The sequence below is a fragment of the Danio rerio genome, chromosome 14 (assembly GCF_052040795.2).
Source record: "Danio rerio strain M-AB ecotype USA chromosome 14, GRCz13ab, whole genome shotgun sequence".
NCBI lineage: Eukaryota > Metazoa > Chordata > Actinopteri > Cypriniformes > Danionidae > Danio > Danio rerio.
The window spans coordinates 43,255,234-43,274,198 of record NC_141034.1 but is presented as its reverse complement, the minus strand read 5'-3'; the positions used below and the strand labels follow the sequence as shown (position 1 = coordinate 43,274,198).

The following is an 18,965-nucleotide window of genomic DNA, read 5'->3' as shown; positions in this document are numbered from 1 at the left end:
ATACAATTGAGTACGATTTGCTCTTCCCTCAATGACGGTTGGGTTTAGGGGTGGGGTTGGGTGCCACGCCTCCTTTTTAAAATCGTACATTTTTGTATGACTGAACTGTAACGAATTTGCCACTAAACTGAGAAATCAAAATACTTACATTTTCTCGTGAGATCAGGCTGGAACTATAATGTTTTATGAATCAGTGCAAGTATCTAATCATAAGTACTGGCATCTAATGAATCAATTCATTCAGTCAAACATTTTCTTTTTGGCTTAGTCCCTTTATTAATCAGGGGTTGCCACAGCAGAATGACCCGCCAACTTATCCAGCATACGTTTTACACAGCATATGCCCTTCTGGCTCCAACCCATTACTGGATAACACACGTACACACTCATTCACACACATACAATATGGAAAATTTAGCTTACCCAATTCACCTAGAGCGCATGTCTTTGGACTGTGGGAGAAACTGGACCACCCGGAGGAAACCCGCATCAACACAGGGAGGACAAGCAAACTCCACACAGAAATGCCAACTGACCTAGCAAACTTCTTGCTGTGAGGCAACAGCATTACCCACTGCGTCACCGCACCATCATAATGAATAAATACTAGGACCTAAATAATAAGTATAGTATCTTATAAATAATAACAGGTATGAACAATTACTAACATCTTTTAAAGGTACAGGTGCATAAAATATAAGCGCTTGTAGTATGACTACTCAATAAACAAGACTCTTCTAGATTGTAATACTTGTACCATGAAAACTGCTTTATAAAATGTTCAAGTCCAGAGAAATAATCAATTTTAACACACCATCTCCTATTTGACCATGCTAATGGCATCACACACCCTTGATGTCCAGTTTGCTTTGATAGAAAACAAGGAAACACCAAACACACCTTAACATGTTGAGCTCTCTACTAGACTACAAAGAGCAGAATTACAACAGAACCCTTAAATGCATTTAGTGATAAAACAGCACCAATATGATCATGAGTGGAAGAACTGGAAGTGATGGACTCTGGCATAACAAAAGCTTCACTGTAACACTAATCTCTCATCAACATTTACTTCAGTGTTCTTGTTTCACTTTGATGACTTTCAGCCTCATTCACACTAGCAGTGACTTTGTAGCTGCCTCTCATCCTAGGTGGCCACTGAAGCAACTAGTGGGTATTCCCACCTTGAGGTTCTTTAGGTGACACTTATGCCCGATTCACACAGGGATTTATCATCAATGCTTGACGGAGGGCGTGTCTAAAGTTAGGGCTGACACGATCGTCATAGCAGCATCAGCCAATTAAAAAAGTCCGCAATCGGCTACTGTCTGAGCAGGGGTATTTGCATGAAGCGATCTGATTGATAGACGCTTCCATTGGCGCTTGAAACATTGAGAAATTCCCATCTTCTACAGCAAGCAATGCCACTGAAGCAGTGATGACGGACCTACAATTCAGTTTGGCAATGCTTGATGTCACCCATTTCACCACCAAGTGAATGAGAAGCTTTAACGCTGATGCCACGTGTGAATGGAGTGTTATGATAATATTCACTGAGAGCAAATGAGGCTACATCCCTCTGAAAACAAACACTTTACATGTAAAACATTATATATATATATATATATATATATATATATATATATATATATATATATATATATATATATATATATATATATATATATATATATATATATATATATAAATAAGAACATTAAATGCTTTATTATATAGACGAACAAGAAAAAGAGTTGTGGTTATTTATTTGCTGCAATTGCTGTTCTATGTACTGTAGGTCTACAGCATGGAGAATACAACTGGCTGCTGCAAGAGTTGAGTCATGTGAGCTTTATTAATGCTCGGATTGGCTGTCACTGCCGAAAGTACTCTTCATTTGTATAAAGCTGAAGTCGATTAACATGCCTAAATCAGGTCAGCGGAAGTTGCTCACTCTCCATTGACGTGAACGATCACTTGCAGTTTTGTTGCTGTGTGTTACTATGTATTGTGTATGGGGCTTTACTCTGCTTCAGACTACAATGACAGTAAATTTTGAATACTTAGCTCATCAATGTTGTTCTCGCATTAATCCACCAGAGGCCGCTGTCGACTGACTGACTGGCCCACCCTCCTCCATTCCTAAACCCAACCAATAGTGTTTTTAAAAGCACCGATTGACCCACCCATCCATTTCTCTAAACCCTATTGACAGTATTAAAAAGCAATCAAAAAAAGAAAAGTCCTTGCCTGATTTTTACCATGTTTTTAGATTTGACCACATTCTTACCCTGTTACATACTTTTAACATTATTATTTGGATTCTGTTATAATCTTACCCGTTTTCTGGAACCGTTCTTCACTGGACTCGAACCACTTTGTCATGGTCAACCCCTCTCTGCATCTCAAGTCTGCCGACAAACACGATGAGCTAACTGGACAAGCGGTCAGCTGTTAAGCGTGAACAGGAATAGCATTACACCGACCTGTAACGTTCATTTTAAAGACGAAACTCAGCCCTCTGGCTACATAACTGCGATATCAGAAATGTATACAGGGCTACGTTTTCAGAATGAGCCTACGTTGATTTAATGAAGACCACAACTCCCATGATTCCAAACATGGCATCATCAAACTACACCTTTGTTTGTTGTGAACATGCGCCATCTAGTGGTAAATAAAATTACAAATTTTGTCTTTTAATGTTAAATAAACCTGCTATTCAGCATCATCTTGAACATTCTAATGACTAATTTCATGTGTCTTTGAACAGAAGACTTTTTTCAAGGCAATATTCAGATTAACAAATTTTTAAAGACAACCAATGATGTAAGGGTAGGTTTAGCTGTTTTGTTGGCAATAAAACAGCCACATTAAAATAGCTCCCTCTAACTTTAATTATTACATTGGGAAAATGCAAATATCCAGAACATTCCATCATGTGTTAAATCATTCAAACTGGTGCCCGAAAGAAACAGATGATTTGCGGCGGTCTGTCAATGTGTCAGCGCTCGGCTTTAATTGCCAACAAACACAGACATGTATCACGCATCACAGCCATTCTTTATTACTGCAAACCCCGAACGTGTCCCTCAGTCAAACATAAAAGCCTTCATCTATTTTCCTGTCCTGAAAGCCGCTGGAGGATGTGCGGAGATGCAGGGTGAAGGAGAAAAGCCTTCGCAGCTCAAGAAGGAGTTTAATGGGAATCACAAGGTGTTTTTTATCAGCTAATGAGTTTGAAAAGGACTCTGCGTTCTTCGCTAATGACAATGAATTAAGGCCATCAACCTCTGCGCGCAGCCCTTTGTCTGAGGAGTAACTAATCTAGTCTTCCTTATGCAACTGTCCCGAGGGTAAACGGGCGCATGTACTGATGAGCATGGGGAGAAGGAAACAAAATGCTTAGTGCGGGAAATGTTCACAGATTAACCCTGATTTTTAAGACTTCAACAAGGAGAATGACAATTAGTATATGCTCATTAAAGCTGGGATGAAATAACTATTCATAAAGTCAGCAGTATCGACAGTTCATTTTCTTTTCGCTTAGTCCCTTTATTTATCAGGGGTTGCCACAGCGGAATAGACCTCCAACTTATCCAGCATGTATTTTACACAGTGGCTGCCCTACCAGCCTCAACCGAACACTGGAAAACACCCATACACTCTTGCATTCACACTCATACACTATGGCCAATTTAGTTTATTCAATTCACCTGCATGTCTTTGGACTGTGGGGGAAACCGGAGAAAAAACCTACATGAACACGGGGGAATATGCAAACTCCACACAGAAATGACAAACGACCCAGCCAGGGCTCGAACCAGGGACCTTCCTGCTGTGAGGCGATCATGTTACCCACTCCACCACCATGATGCCACTGTTTATACTCAATGTTTGTATACATTTTATTTTAGCAAATCAATCTTACTTCACTTCATATCCTAATAAATAGTTGCTTGTTTAAAGAAATAGCAGTCAACCAGTTAATACATACACAAATTGCCCATAAAAAACGAGTATTTGCGAATAGGATAGATCTAATCGAATCTGTTCAGAAGTCAACAATACTATAATTCAAATGATCCATTCTGAGCAAGTCTACAAATAATAATTCAATTGTTTAAATAAACAGGCTACGGAAAGTCTATAGTTAATGACTGACTGATTCAAAAGGTCCTTTCAGAGTTAGTCTACAGTGTAAACAATCTTGCCTTAAAGGTGCAGTATGTAAGTTTGACAATCTGTGGTTGAACTAGGTATTGCACTCCTGGTTCAAAGCATGCGCAGGTTGCCAGATTGGCGAAATCAACAGGAGTGTGCCTGGCTATCGAGCCTAAAGGCTGGTTTAAGTCATGTTAAGGCATGCGATAAAATAAATATTTTCCATTTTAAAATATATTTTTTGGTTTAACCAACACCAGAAATTGATATTTTAGAAATAACTTCTTGCAGCTGAACAACAGAAAACTGACAATGATCACCTCAGGTAGACCTCATGTGCTTTATTCAGTGTTAAATGCTAATATGCGAGTTTGAATGCTATTTTACATGACATTTACTGCCATATTACTGAAAGCAGCAGCAGATAGTTCACCTCAGATCGTGAAAACAATACAAACCGTTTGAAATTGAACTATAGTATTTAGTGATTCAGCATCTATATTTAATAAATGTTAAAGAGGTTTAATATGTGTTAATTCAATTGTAAACCTTGCCATTTCATTGGAGTGCAGTAAGTGCACTATTATGTGCTTCTGAATGGCTGCATTTAAACTTCAGTCGTGTTTTCGTCTGGTGAAAACAGCCAAATTGCTTAACACTGTAAATAGTGTCAAGTAGCATGTTATTAGGACACATGATTATTAGACAACCAGCTCACCTAATGTTTATATTTAGAATATTTACAATGTTTGCTCTGAACTCTGAATCTGCATCTCATTTAGGAGGCTGCTACTGTCCACTGAAAGTCACATTTCGGTCGCAGACACATGCTTTGAGAGCCCTCTTGACTGAATGAATGAAATATCCAGTTTTCCACCAAGGCAACCCTGGTGCTGAAATATAATCGGGTAAACTGCCATTGGGCATGGAATCCACATTTTCAAAGCAGAATATCGACTTTAGCATTGCTTTTCAGATGATGGCATGTTTGTTAAATATCTGCAAACATATTACGTTATTTTTATTCTTAAGCAGAGTTAAAAACGTACATGCATCACATTTAGTTGAAATAGATATACTTTCATAGTCATCTCAACTTAAATCATTCAAACTGACTAATAGTGTAGGTTAAACCTTGTATAGAAAAAGAAATTTAGTAGAAACCCAATTAAATTATTAAGTTAATCAGTAAAAAGTTAATCAAAGTTAACATTTTATAAACAAATTTTTATGGAGTACAGTGAACTCATTCGAATCGAAGCAAATGAACAGTTGACAACTCACTGATTCAAATAGTCCATTCAGAGAGACTTAAGGACTCAATGATTCTAACGATCGCCTCAGAGCTAGTGTGCAGTTAATGATTCACTGACCCAAATGAGCCACTCAGAGAAAGGCTGCTTTCCAAATGGGATACATCGTCCTAAAAGGACACTCCAGTGTGAAAAAAATCATGGCCACCAAACTGAAGTGACATTTCAAAACAAAGTGCCCAAAACTAGCCACTACTAAGAGCTCTCCAGAATGAAGGATTTCAAAAAGTACAATTGATGGACCCTTTGGACCCTCATGATGCTTCACACATGAAAGTTGTTTGGTGTTGCACACTACGTTCCTTTTGAAAGGGCTCATCCCTTTGCATTAATCCCTTCGAAGCTGTCACTCCAGAGGCCAAACCCTTCGAAGGGATTAACGCATAGGGGTGAGCGTTTCCAAAATGGAATGCAGTATGAGTCTACAGTTTATGATTCACTGATTCAAATGATCTACTCAAAGCGAGTTCAGAGTTTATGACTCACTGATTCATATAATCTACTCAGAGCAAGAATACAATTGATAATGTCATGGATCACTCATTTATGGGTTAATGACTCAAACGGATTCAAATGATTCAGTCAGAGCAAGTGAAAAGTTAATGACTTGGGCTTATACTCTTGCTGTTTGTCCACTTATTTATAATGAATTAAAATGGTTTAGATTCATTAACTTTTTGTTCAATCAATCAGTGCAAATTAAAAGTACAAAAAAAGTTAAAATTTATGAAAATGTTAATGTTAATGAAAATGTGTACATACTGTACTCACATTCTGAAACCGTAGCCCTATATACATCTCTGGAGATCGCGAATAATGTAGCCAGAAGTACGTATGGCTGCATTTCATCTTTAAAATAAATGCTACGGGGTAATATAATGCTGTTCCTTTTCACACTTACCAGCTGACCGCTTACCTCTGTATGGATGGCTTTTCCTCGGTTACCAGTTTGTCAATTGGCTCGCCATGTAAGTCGGTGGACTAGAGAGGCAGAGAGAAGATGATCACAACAATGCAGTTCAAGTCCAACAAAGAATAATTCCAGAAAGCAGGTAAGACAATAACAGAAGCCAAAACTAAAAATAAACAAGTAAATAACAGGGTAAAAATGTGGTAAGATCTGAAAACGTGGTAATCAGGGGACTTTTCTTTTTCTGGATTGGTTTTTAAAACTGTCGGTTGGGTTTAGGGAAGTGGGTGGACACTGGTCAATCGGTGCTTTTAAAAAAACACTATTGGTTGGGTTGAGGGAAGGAGGAGGTTGGGTCAGTTGATCGCTCAGTCAGTCAACAGCAGCCTCTGGTGGATTTGTGTGAGAACAGCAGGCGTGAATGGCACTCATGAGAGAAATTTGAGATCTGAAAAAGCATACACAGCTGTCTCTGGTGGATTCATGAAAACAAAAACTGCAAAAAAACTTACCTCCTGGGACATTTTTGGCGCTCTCCGGAAATCTATATAACGGTACATTTTCAGAATGATCCTGGGTTGCTTATGACGTAGATCTTTAGTTCTGTTCTGGTTCTGACGTCATGTGAGAAAATTTTAACTTCAATTTCCTGTCTAATACCAGCGTCATCTGGCATTGATATTTGGTTGGTTTTAGGCTGTGACATTAAGTATAATGTCACTACACTATGTCGCATGACACTAACTAAAATTCAACGTCATTTCAACGTCATGATATGACATCCATACATCGTCAAAGTCTGACGTCAGTAGGCATTTAACTTTGGTTGGTTTAATGTTGTGTAATTACCTAACTAAAATTCAACGTCACTTTAATGTCATAATGTGATGTCTATACAATGTCAAAAGCTAACATCATTAGACGTTGATCTTTGGTTGATTTTATGTTGTGTTGTGAACTAACTAAAATTGATCTCGACGTTGAAGTCTGACCTCAAACTGATGATGGATGTTGACGTCAACCTGATTTTCATATACAACCAAAATTCAAAATTAGTCTGATGTTGGAGTCCAACATCAATTTTACATTTGTGTGATGTCTAGTGCCTGCCGGGATATTTCCAGCCTGATCTCATAAGGAAACGTAACTATTTTACATTGCCAATTTCTAGCTGTTGTGAGAATATCAAAAAATCCTATATATTATTCCTACATACAGATACACAAGGTGAATGAAAGGGTTGACATAGCCATGCATTGCGATGCATATTGTAAAATTCAAGTTGATATTACAATTTTAAAGTGTGCAGAAACTCAATCCTCCCAACGAGTCCATCACACACTGAACATGTAGGAGCCTATCAAGTTATAATGCTCCGCTGTCAAGATTTCCGCCTGTGCTCATTTCAAATAAGTGAGTCTGATGATGGGAATGCTTCTTCTTTAATTCAAATACAAACCAACACCCCACTCAAACACCAGCTAGCCTTGGACAGTTTAAGGTTTCTCAATTTGAGCGAATGTGGTGGCTTGACATATTCGCTTAAGCCCGGCACACATGCTTGACAGTTTAAGTAGATTTTTTTCCAAGAGGAAATCTGGGGGCAATTGGCAAATGTCAGAAAGATTGGCTATTGTATCTCACGATGTGCAGTTTCCATGAGAGGCTTTTCGAGTTAACACAGCGGGATTCTGCATTTACTGCCTCTGAGAAGGTCTATGCAGATGGTGAAGAATAGAATAAAAAAGGACAGAAATAGTTTTTTTTTTTTTTTTATCAGCAACCCTTCGGTTTTCCTCATTTTCCACCAGCTGTAAGCCTTTTGGTACACGGAGTTTGGTTTTTGGCACTTTTAGACATTTTCAGACCTGTACATTATAGGTTTTGTTTTGAAAATAGACTTAATTTGTTACATTGCATTATTTTCCTATTTTTCTATCTAAACACCAAAATGTGCACCTGTTTATGTTTGATGACATGGATTGACAATGCTGTGCTCTGTTGTTTTCTTTCACGTTCATTTGTAAATTGCAAACTTAATTCACAATATTAGATAGAAAAATAGGAAAATGGCAAACCAGGTAAAGAAAAAGTGAGCCAAATTGAGATCCCCTTAAGCAAAACACATCTATTACGAAATACCGTATTCAAATTTTTGTACCTTCCATCTATTTTTCTCCACCCAGGTTTATGTGAAAGATCAGTGTTTCTCAGTCGCATTCCTGGAGGACCACCAACACTGCATGTTTTGGATGTCTCCTTTGTCTGTCACATACATTACTGATCTTTCAGTCTCTGCTAATGAGCTGATCTGAATCAGGAGTGTTTGGTGAAGGATTCAAGGAAAATGTGCAGAGCTGGTGGTCCTCCAGGAATGTGGTCGAGAAACACTGATCTAGATGAACCCAAGCATTAAAAAAACTAACCCAATAATTGGCTTTGTCCATATTTGACCTGAATTTGGGTATTTTTGAAGTGTGAAATATACTTTATTTTCTTCAACCCTTTAATTTACTTCATTTTCTGTAGTTGTAACACATCTTATAGCACATTTGTGTGCTCAGTGTGCATTTCACAAAGTATGGGCTGTGTTTATTTAACACTGAAAAAAAAAACATTTTGTTGTGGTGAATATATTTATTGTCCTAAATTTTAAATTATACTATTAAATGTTAAGTATAACTCGAATTTCAATGTTAAAATATTAAATATTACACAATATTAAATATTTACACATTTACTTCAAGTAATAAATGATTAAAGAGTTATATATTAGCATTTATTTACTTACTTAAATGATTTCTAATCTTTGCAAATAAACCTACTAATAATAAGTATTTTAAATTGCCTTGGTTGGCCCACAAACACATCACATATATTTATTATAAACTGATAAACAAAGCAAGTGAAATATTTCTGAAGAAATTAAATTGAACTTGTAACTAACAAGAATTAATTCATTTAATTAAAGCATAGAAAAAATAACAAAACAAAACGTAACTTTAAAAATTAAAGATAAAAAAATTGAAATTAAAGATAATCTATTAACTTTTACTACATTTATTAGAGTGTTAAGTTAAACATTAATTATATTTTACATGTTGATGACAAATTTACTTTACAAATTTACTTTACTCATGCAAATTGTTACAAGGATTTAATCAAGTATCTTGAGAGTATTTTTTTCAGTCCCTGACAATACAATCTTCTCAATTTTTCTTTACACTGACAAGACATACATTTATCATGACATTGATACGTGGAGGAAAATTCACTAAATATTAAAGAGCACATGTCATCCAATAATCAAAGTAAGCTTATTTACATTTAATAAAAAAGAAAGTTTCAACTTTTAAATGTTATTACAAAATTTGAAGAATAAATGTCATTCTGGGGCTCTAGATACAACATAAACATCAGAAGATGTATTTACCAACAAATGAAATGTTATGCTGTGTTTACACCAGACGCAGCACGCATAAACATTTCGAGTTTGCTTGAGTCATTCGCGTGTCAAATTCTCTTCCTTCGCACGTCAATTACACTTCTCAATAAATGTGGAATAGTTAAATACAGCAATTTAACATGTATTTCACAAAATTCAGAATTATTAGCCCCCCTTTGAATTTTTTTTCTTTTTTAAATATTTTCCAAATGATGTTTAACAGAGAAAGACAGTTTTTACAGTATGTCTGATATTTTTTCTTCTGAAGAAAGTATTATTTGTTTTATTTCAGCTTGGATAAAAACAGTTCTTATTTTTTTTTTTTTTTTTTTTAAGGTCAAAATTATTAGCCCCTTTAAGCTAGATTTTTTTGATAGTTTACAGAACAAACCATTATTATACAATAACTTGCCTAATTACCCTAACCTGCCTAGTTAACCTAAATAACCTTGTTAAGCCTTTAAATGTCACTTTAAGCTGTATAGAAGTGTCTTGAAAAAAATATCTAGTCAAATAATATTTACTTTCATCATGGCAAAGATAAAAATAAATCAGTTATTAGAAATGAGTTATTAAAACTATTATGTTTAGACATTTGTTCAAAAAAATATCTCAGTTAAACAGTAATTGGGGAAAAAAATAAACAGGGGAGCTAAAAATTCAGTGGGACTTATAATTATGACTTCAACTGTATATTTCACACATACTTGACGGATGGAAAGCCAAATAGTTGTACTATATGTAAATTTATGATCTGTACTTCACATGTATTTCAAACGTATGCTCAATTCGCGCTGCTTCATTCATGTGTATCGCGCCACAGGATGTATGCGTCTTTGCATTGACTTAACATGTAAATCACTCGTGCTTGACGATTCATCCACGTCTGGTGTGAACGCAGCATAAGGTCTCCAAAAATTCTTACTAGATAATTACTAGTATTTTTTTTTTTATTATTATCTCCATGCTTACGTTGAGATAAGTCCAATATTAATACATTTATGCAAAAAATATATATATTTCAAACACATTTTTTACAAATGAATTCTGTTTCCAGGACAAGCACATTTAAAATATCCAATTACAAAAATGCTTGAGTTTATTTTTTGATCCTACATACAGTTGAAGTCACATTTATTAGCCCTACTGAGATTTTTAATATTTTCCAAACGATAATTTACAAAGCAAGGAATTTTTCACAGTATTTTTTATAATATTTTTTCTTCTGGGGAAAGTTTGTTTCATTTCGGCAAAAGCAGTTTTTAACTGTTTTAAAACCATTTTAGGATCAACACTATTAGCCCTCTTAAGCCATATATATTTTTTTAATTGTCTACTAAACAAACCACTGTTACATAATGACTTGCCTAATTACCCTACCCTACCTAATTAACCTAGTTAAGCCTAGTTAAATTGCACTTTAAGCTGAATATCTTGAAAAATATCTATTAAAATGCTCTGTACTGTCATCACGGCAAAGATTAAATAAATCAGTTATTAGAAATAAGTTATTAAAACTATTATGTTAGGAATGTGTTGAAAAATAACATGCTCCCAAATAACCCTTCAGTGTTCTTCATTTCCTCCATCCTCAACCCTTTTTGTGACATGAAGTTCCTTGGTCTGGTTTTTAGGGGGCAAACTGTGCCTTTGTAGGATTTAAGACGATTTTCTAAATCTGCAGCCCATGACTGACAAACACAAAATAGCAGTGTGATTTATAGCATAGAGCGACTCCCCATGCCCTCCTCTTGATCAGTGCATCTCCTGCCAGTGCCGCCTGTATCACAGATCCACAAGCACCAATAATGGATTTCAATCATGCAGACGCGTCCCGAGAGATTGAATCCCCTCAAAAAGCACAGAGCATTCATAAGCTAACATCATTACCCACATATCCACACAGCATTTACTTTTAAGGATGTGTGTATCTGATCTGTGCAGGTGTATAGTGAGACTTCAGATAACGAGACCTCGCGTAATGTGTGGAAATGAGGAAGAGAGACCAAAAAAGAAAACAGAGACGACGTGCATTCAAGGACATCCCAGAAGGAAATCAATAAAACAGTATCCCTCCACATGTATTGATTCGAAATATGCTCTTTATGAATGAAGTGTAGCCACAAATAAATGATCCAATATACGTTCGCCACAAAGCAGCGACATGGCAAGCTGATTTAATATTTAATCTATAAATCATCTAATATCTATTATCATCCTTTCTGATTTAAATACAAAAATATTTTGTATTTTTTGTTCACTAGTGCATATTCTTTAGTTACAGTACTAGTAATTATTTGTTACACTAGTGTTTATTTATCATAGCTAATTAGTTATTTATGGAAGTTTTTCCTAACAAAATTGAAATGAAAATTAAAATGCTTAAAAGATCATATGATAAATCAAATGCTCAAACTATAAATCAAATGCTCAAACCGACTCCTCAAATGATAAATCAAATGCTCAAACCGACATTGCAAATGGTGAATCAAATCCTCAAACTGACATCGCAAATGGTGAATCAAATGCTCAAACTATAAATCAAATCCTTAAACCGACATCGCAAATGGTGAATCAAATGCTCAAACAACTCTGCAAATGGTGAATCAAATGCTCAAACAACTCCGCAAATGGTGAATCAAATCCTTAAACGACTCCACAAATGGTGAATCAAATGCTCAAACTGACATCGCAAATGATAAATCAAATCCTCAAACTGACATCGCAAATGGTGAATCAAATGCTCAAACTATAAATCAAATCCTTAAACCGACATCGCAAATGGTGAATCAAATGCTCAAACTATAAATCAAATCCTTAAACCGACATCGCAAATGGTGAATCAAATGCTCAAACAACTCTGCAAATGGTGAATCAAATGCTCAAACCGACTCCTCAAATGATAAATCAAATGCTCAAACAGACTCCTCAAATGATAAATCAAATGCTCAAACAGACATTGCAAATGGTGAATCAAATCCTCAAACTGACATCGCAAATGATAAATCAAATCCTCAAACTGACATCGCAAATGGTGAATCAAATGCTCAAACTATAAATCAAATCCTTAAACCGACATCGCAAATGGTGAATCAAATGCTCAAACAACTCTGCAAATGGTGAATCAAATGCTCAAACAACTCCGCAAATGGTGAATCAAATCCTTAAACGACTCCACAAATGGTGAATCAAATGCTCAAACTGACATCGCAAATGATAAATCAAATCCTCAAACTGACATCGCAAATGGTGAATCAAATGCTCAAACTATAAATCAAATACTTAAACCAACATCGCAAATGGTGAATCAAATGCTCAAACAACTCTGCAAATGGTGAATCAAATGCTCAAACAACTCCGCAAATGGTGGATCAAATCCTTAAACGACTCCACAAATGGTGAATCAAATGCTCAAACTGACATCGCAAATGATAAATCAAATGCAAATGAGGTGTCAATCAACCAGCCTAGGCGGAGCTTTAAGGCAGAAGAGTTTGTTGTTGACAACTACCGGTAGCGCTACGACTTTTTCAAGGCGTTCAAATTTGCGTGCCCTATTCCAAGTTGTATCCGTATAAGAAAGAAGTTTTTACTCATGAAAGAGAAAGCGAGAAATGTCCTACTGCTTCTGTCCACATTCTGAAGTGTTCATCAGATGGGTACATCCCTCACAGGAGGCCACGAAAAAGCATACGGCAAGAAGATAAAAAAATTTTTTTTACATAATTGACGTTACAAGCGCAACTTTAAATAAATGGTAGGTTTAATTAATCTTAGTTTAAATTATTATTTTTAATTAATTTGATTAACAGATTTGATTTATCATTTGCAATGTTGGTTTGAGCATTTGATTTATGATTTGAGGAGTCGGTTTGAGCATTTGATTTATAGTTTGAGCATTTGATTTATCATTTGATCTTTTAAGCATTTTAATTTTCATTTTAATTTTGTTAGAAAAAAACTTCCATAGTTATTATTATTATTATTATTATTATTATAGCTAATTATTTATTATTTAATAATTGTTAATTATAGCATCTATTCCAACAAAACACAAAGGTAGTACTACTTTTCAATGTTATTGCTAAGATGTTTTTTTTTTACTACAGTTAATTTTAATTGAACTCTATTCTGGGCAATTTTTAAAGAAATTATTCGAGATTAATCACATGCTTTTTCTGCATCAATACTTATTAATCACACTGTTATATGCAAAATTCAATAATGAATTCAAAATTATTATAGCAAAAACAACAACTAAAAATACTAGTCTTATCAAGAAGTCAAAAGTAGTCTAGTGGAAAAAAAATAACTATTATGCTGTAAGTATGGGGGGAAGGGTCCTCCCACCCAAAGCAATACTAATAAAAACTGCAATAATCCCCATTCAAATAATTGTGTGCATTCATTTATGCTTTAACGAATTTAACTTGCCCATCGCTAATATACCTACTTTCTCCATTTATATCGAAGTTGATATTTAGGCACACCATATTGGTGTTTTGTATCATCTAGTTTTTATGATGTGGGTTATTAGCCCAATGCTTAACCCCAAACCTGGAGATCCAGGACATACACACATACACTATGGACAATTTAGTTTACCCAATTCATCTACAGCACGTCAACCCACGCAAACACAGGCAGAATATATGCATACTTCTAATAGAAATGCCAACTGTCCCAGATGAGGCTTGAACCAGCAACCTTCATGCCATGTGGCGACAGAGCTACCCACTGTGCCACTGTGTTGCCAAAATATATACTACTATGTTAAATATATGAAATGTTAAAACGGCTTGCCATAGAATACAAACGCATTAGTCATATTCTCAGGAGAGCAACTGAGGGCTTTGCATTTATTGTTCATCTTCATGTTTGCACTCAATAACATGGGAAGTGGGCAGAGCTGCTGGTGTGATGAATGGGAGGTTTAGATCTTAGGTCTGTCCTTGCACCATCCCAAGGGAATAATCAGCATCTGAGAAGAATGTTAATAGAGCCTTGGGGAATGGAATACTATTGGAAGCGCTTTCTCATTCACGTTTGGCTGTACTGTAGCTCAAATTATAGAGGGTTGAACTCTGCATTTGACCCTAAACATAGATAATCGACCGTAAGGATGAAGGGTACACTACCATCTCAGATTATTTGATGTTTCGTGTTCAATGGGACTGCATTTATTGCATTAAAAAATACAACCAAATTAGTCTTTTTTACTGTACAACTATTAATTTAACAACTGAGTAATATTTATTAATTAGATACTAGAATGAGGGGTAGGTTTAGGTTTAGTTGCATGTAATTATGCATGATTAGTTGTAATAATACATGGAATGTGTTATAAAGACACCTTAAAGTGTTACCCAAATTGATAATATTTTGAAATATGGTTTAAAAGGGACATTTTATACTTTAAATTGTAATTCATTCATTCATTCATTCATATGACTACGTTTACATGGACATCAGTAAACAAAAGACAACATGATTAAAGTGTTCACATGAGTTGCTTTTTGAGTTCCTTTCATGATACCATTTTACATGTTATAGCACATAACTTGATACACGTCATCGCGTCACTGCGCTATCCACATTTCCTCTTAAGTTTCATGTAATTTCGTGTTTCATTTTTAATTTGTCCACTTTAACTGCAGTTTGACATATTCACTTTAATTTCGGAACATTTCACCCGCTTTAAATGTTATAACTAGATTTAAAAGCCGTTATCAGTGGTTATCAGCTGATAGATTTGGGCCAGTAGGGGCCTTCTGCACCAACTAGTAGGCTCAGAAAGCTGCTATCATCCATCCACATGGTTAATTAGCTATATTAACAGAGAAGACTCCAGATCCAGCTCTGTTTTTACATTACTGTGACGGTTGGGGTAGGGGTAGACGTTAATAAAATACAATTAATGAACATTTTAATAAAGAAATATAATGTGGATGGATGATAATAGCCTTCTGAGTCTAACTAGTATGCACAGAAGGCCCCTACTGCCCCCTATCTATCAGCTGATAACCACTAATAATGCCCATTCAATCAAGTGATAAAATTTAAATCAGCTAAATATTTCATGCATGCCTCCTGTGATAAACAAGACATTGGATGTGAGTATGAACTGTTAGAATAGTGTACTTCTAATGGAATTTGATACCACACGTCGAATGGGGAAAAAAAAGGTCCACATTTCGTGATGAAGTTATCTTTGGTCCTACTGACTCGGTAGGTACAGACAACAGTGTCAAACAGCCTATGTGTAGACTATCCTAATCGCAAAATGCGGCGAAAATCCTACACGACGGTAATAGTTTGATTAAAATGTTTACATGTCTGTACTGCACTTTAATAATGTGACTAAAACAGGAATACTCCACATGTCTTAATTCGATTTCTGTTTAGTTCAATTGTGATTAGTCCGATTGAGGTAATCAAAAATTGCTGTTGGTAGACTTAATCAGAATATTGTCTTAATCCTATTAAAAGCGGATTATTGGCGTCCAAGTCCATGTAAACACTCTTCCAGCAGTTCATATTCATGAGCAATATTTCGTTTGTCACATGAAAAGTTCCTGAATGAAAGCGAAAGTGCCAAACTGCAGTTAAAGACGACAAATAATAAATGAAACACCTGAAATTCCTGAAATTTAATGGCATGGTGACGCAATGACATTAATCGAATTATATGCTATAACATGCAAAACAGGATCATGAAAGGAACTCAAAAAGCAACTCACGTAAACACCTTAATCATGTTATTGTCTTATTCAGATTAAAGCAAATAATTTGATTACTGAAGTCTATATAAACATGATCATTGTCACGATCATTCTATACTAGAAACACCTCCGCTCATTATTATTACTATTATTATTATTTTATTTTATTTTTTTATTTTTTTTATCATCAAAGGTAAGACACTTATTTTGTTTAAATTTTAAAAAAAAATCAGGATTGGATAAACTAAATGTTCAAAAGAACAACAACAACTTAAATTATAAATATTTTGTAAGGTTATAAATGTCTGTCAGTTTTAAATATCCATTGCTGTATAAAAATATTCATTTTCTTTTGCCTCCAAATGCTTGGATGTTGCCATTTCTGATACATTTTCCGCAACTGTAATTACTTCAAAAATTTAAATATAACTGGTCTAAGACCTTTGTGCCCCACTCTATATACTTTGAATGTTATTTCAAATTTATGCATGAGGAGTAATTACCCCAAAAACACACAAATAATCAATAAATTATTTAAAGTACACCACATTTTCTGTATCAGACTTGCATTTCCTGATCAAATGAGGTGCAAAAGGTAAACGAAAAGCTAATTTTCATTATACTGATTATCTGACTGACAACTTAAAAACTTACCAACAAAAATACAATCAATTTGAGAATATAAAGAAGATTTAAAAGAATATTCAAGCGCTGAGATGTCTTCATCCTATTCTCAGCAAGTGAAGAGTATACAAATCCACTCGTACAACAGAGAAAAGGCATTTTCAAACCCCAAACTTGAGAGAGAGACGCCTCAAAGAGACTCGCAGTTGCTTTGAAAGAACTACAAAGACCCAAAAACAGATAGATAAATACATAGCAAAGCTGCAAGCAAACATGCTGCAGTTTGCTTTTGAATAATATAAAGCTAAAATGTTCATCACTCAGTATAACAATGATCCCAAACAGATTCAAAATAAATAATGGAACGACACAAGAGCGAAAGAGGTCAGTTCAATACTAAAGCCGAGTCAAATCATTAATCACTGCAGGTGAGAAACTGCGGCATTATTTAACAAACACACCTTTGTGTCCTTGAGCAAAAACAGTCGAGATGTGAGGGAAAAATAATAATAATACACACTTAAAGCTGTCATTGCTTCAAATAGCAATACAATATTCTTAATAACACTGCATTTTAAATTCATGTTTAAATATATCAACAATGTATCATAACAATAAAATCCAGTGTATTATTTAGAATCAAGGGGGATGTATGTCCTTTTTTCAATTCACCACGCATGTGTACGAAAAACGAATGGCTCTAAATGTGCAGGCCTGTCAAAATAGATTGAAATATACCTTTCATATGTGGTCACAGGTCATATCATTGGCTTTCTTTGCCTTTGGGTGTAGTGTTGAGTGATCCACTGACACTCTGTCTTAAGATGTCCCATGACAGCTTCATAAAGGCTCCTGTCAAAGTCTATTTTTCAGTGAATGTCCCGTCTACATTAAAGCAACAGGCTCTAACTCACATTCGCAACATATACAGAGTAAAAGTTGTGCTTACTATGGCTTACATAAAAGCAGATATAAAAGAAAAGACAGATTTGTTAATGATTTTGTGAGTTACCCATATGCAAAACCAATTTAGTGATACCTGGATGTAAACAACAGTGTGGATTGGATGGTTGACGTACTTTCCTACTGAATCATTAGTTCTGACTATTTATGTCTCATGATTAAACATAACTGTTTTATTGTCAGAAAAGTGGCTAATTCAAACGAATTCCTCTGATTTAACTTATTTGAAAATGTGTGACTTATAAAAGGAGGCATGCTCCTTACATCTAAGCCTAACACTCTATTAATACAATAAGCCACAAATTAATACCACAAATTAATACAATAAGTTATGATTTGCAGTGAAATTCCATTGCAAAAACACACAGAAGCTGCCAAATCACATAGAGAATAACTTCCCTTGTTAATCGTGGAAGTTACGTTCTAAGAATAACCTGCAATAGGCGAAATCTGCAAAGTAGTGCGCTTTATTTTTTACATATAAATATTTTAATAAAGATGTTTTATTGCTAAACAGTTCACTACACACTTTATACTTTTTTTTCAGACAGACATTAACATTTTCACACTTTTCTCTCTTGTTTAAACACTCAAACTTCAAACCGTCATAGAAAAATGTCCAGAATTACAGAATGAAACCAAAAATCAAACCCTGTTATCAGGCGCAAACATCATTCCAACATCAACATCAACATCATTTCCAAATGCATGGCACTGTGTGGCGCAGCTCAATTAGTGTGCGACCCCCTTTACGATGGTCTTGCTGCAGACAGTTACAACCCTTTTTGCATCCTAACTGTTTTTCCAAAACACTGATACTGTTT

The 18,965-nt window shown here is 35.1% G+C and overlaps 1 long non-coding RNA gene across 1 annotated transcript in view; it reads right to left on the bottom strand.

The window, feature by feature from the left end:
* Positions 1-18,965, bottom strand: part of LOC147834015 (uncharacterized) — a 262,202-nt gene that overhangs the window by 213,476 nt on the left and 29,761 nt on the right. The gene's annotated exons all lie outside the window — the stretch shown is intronic.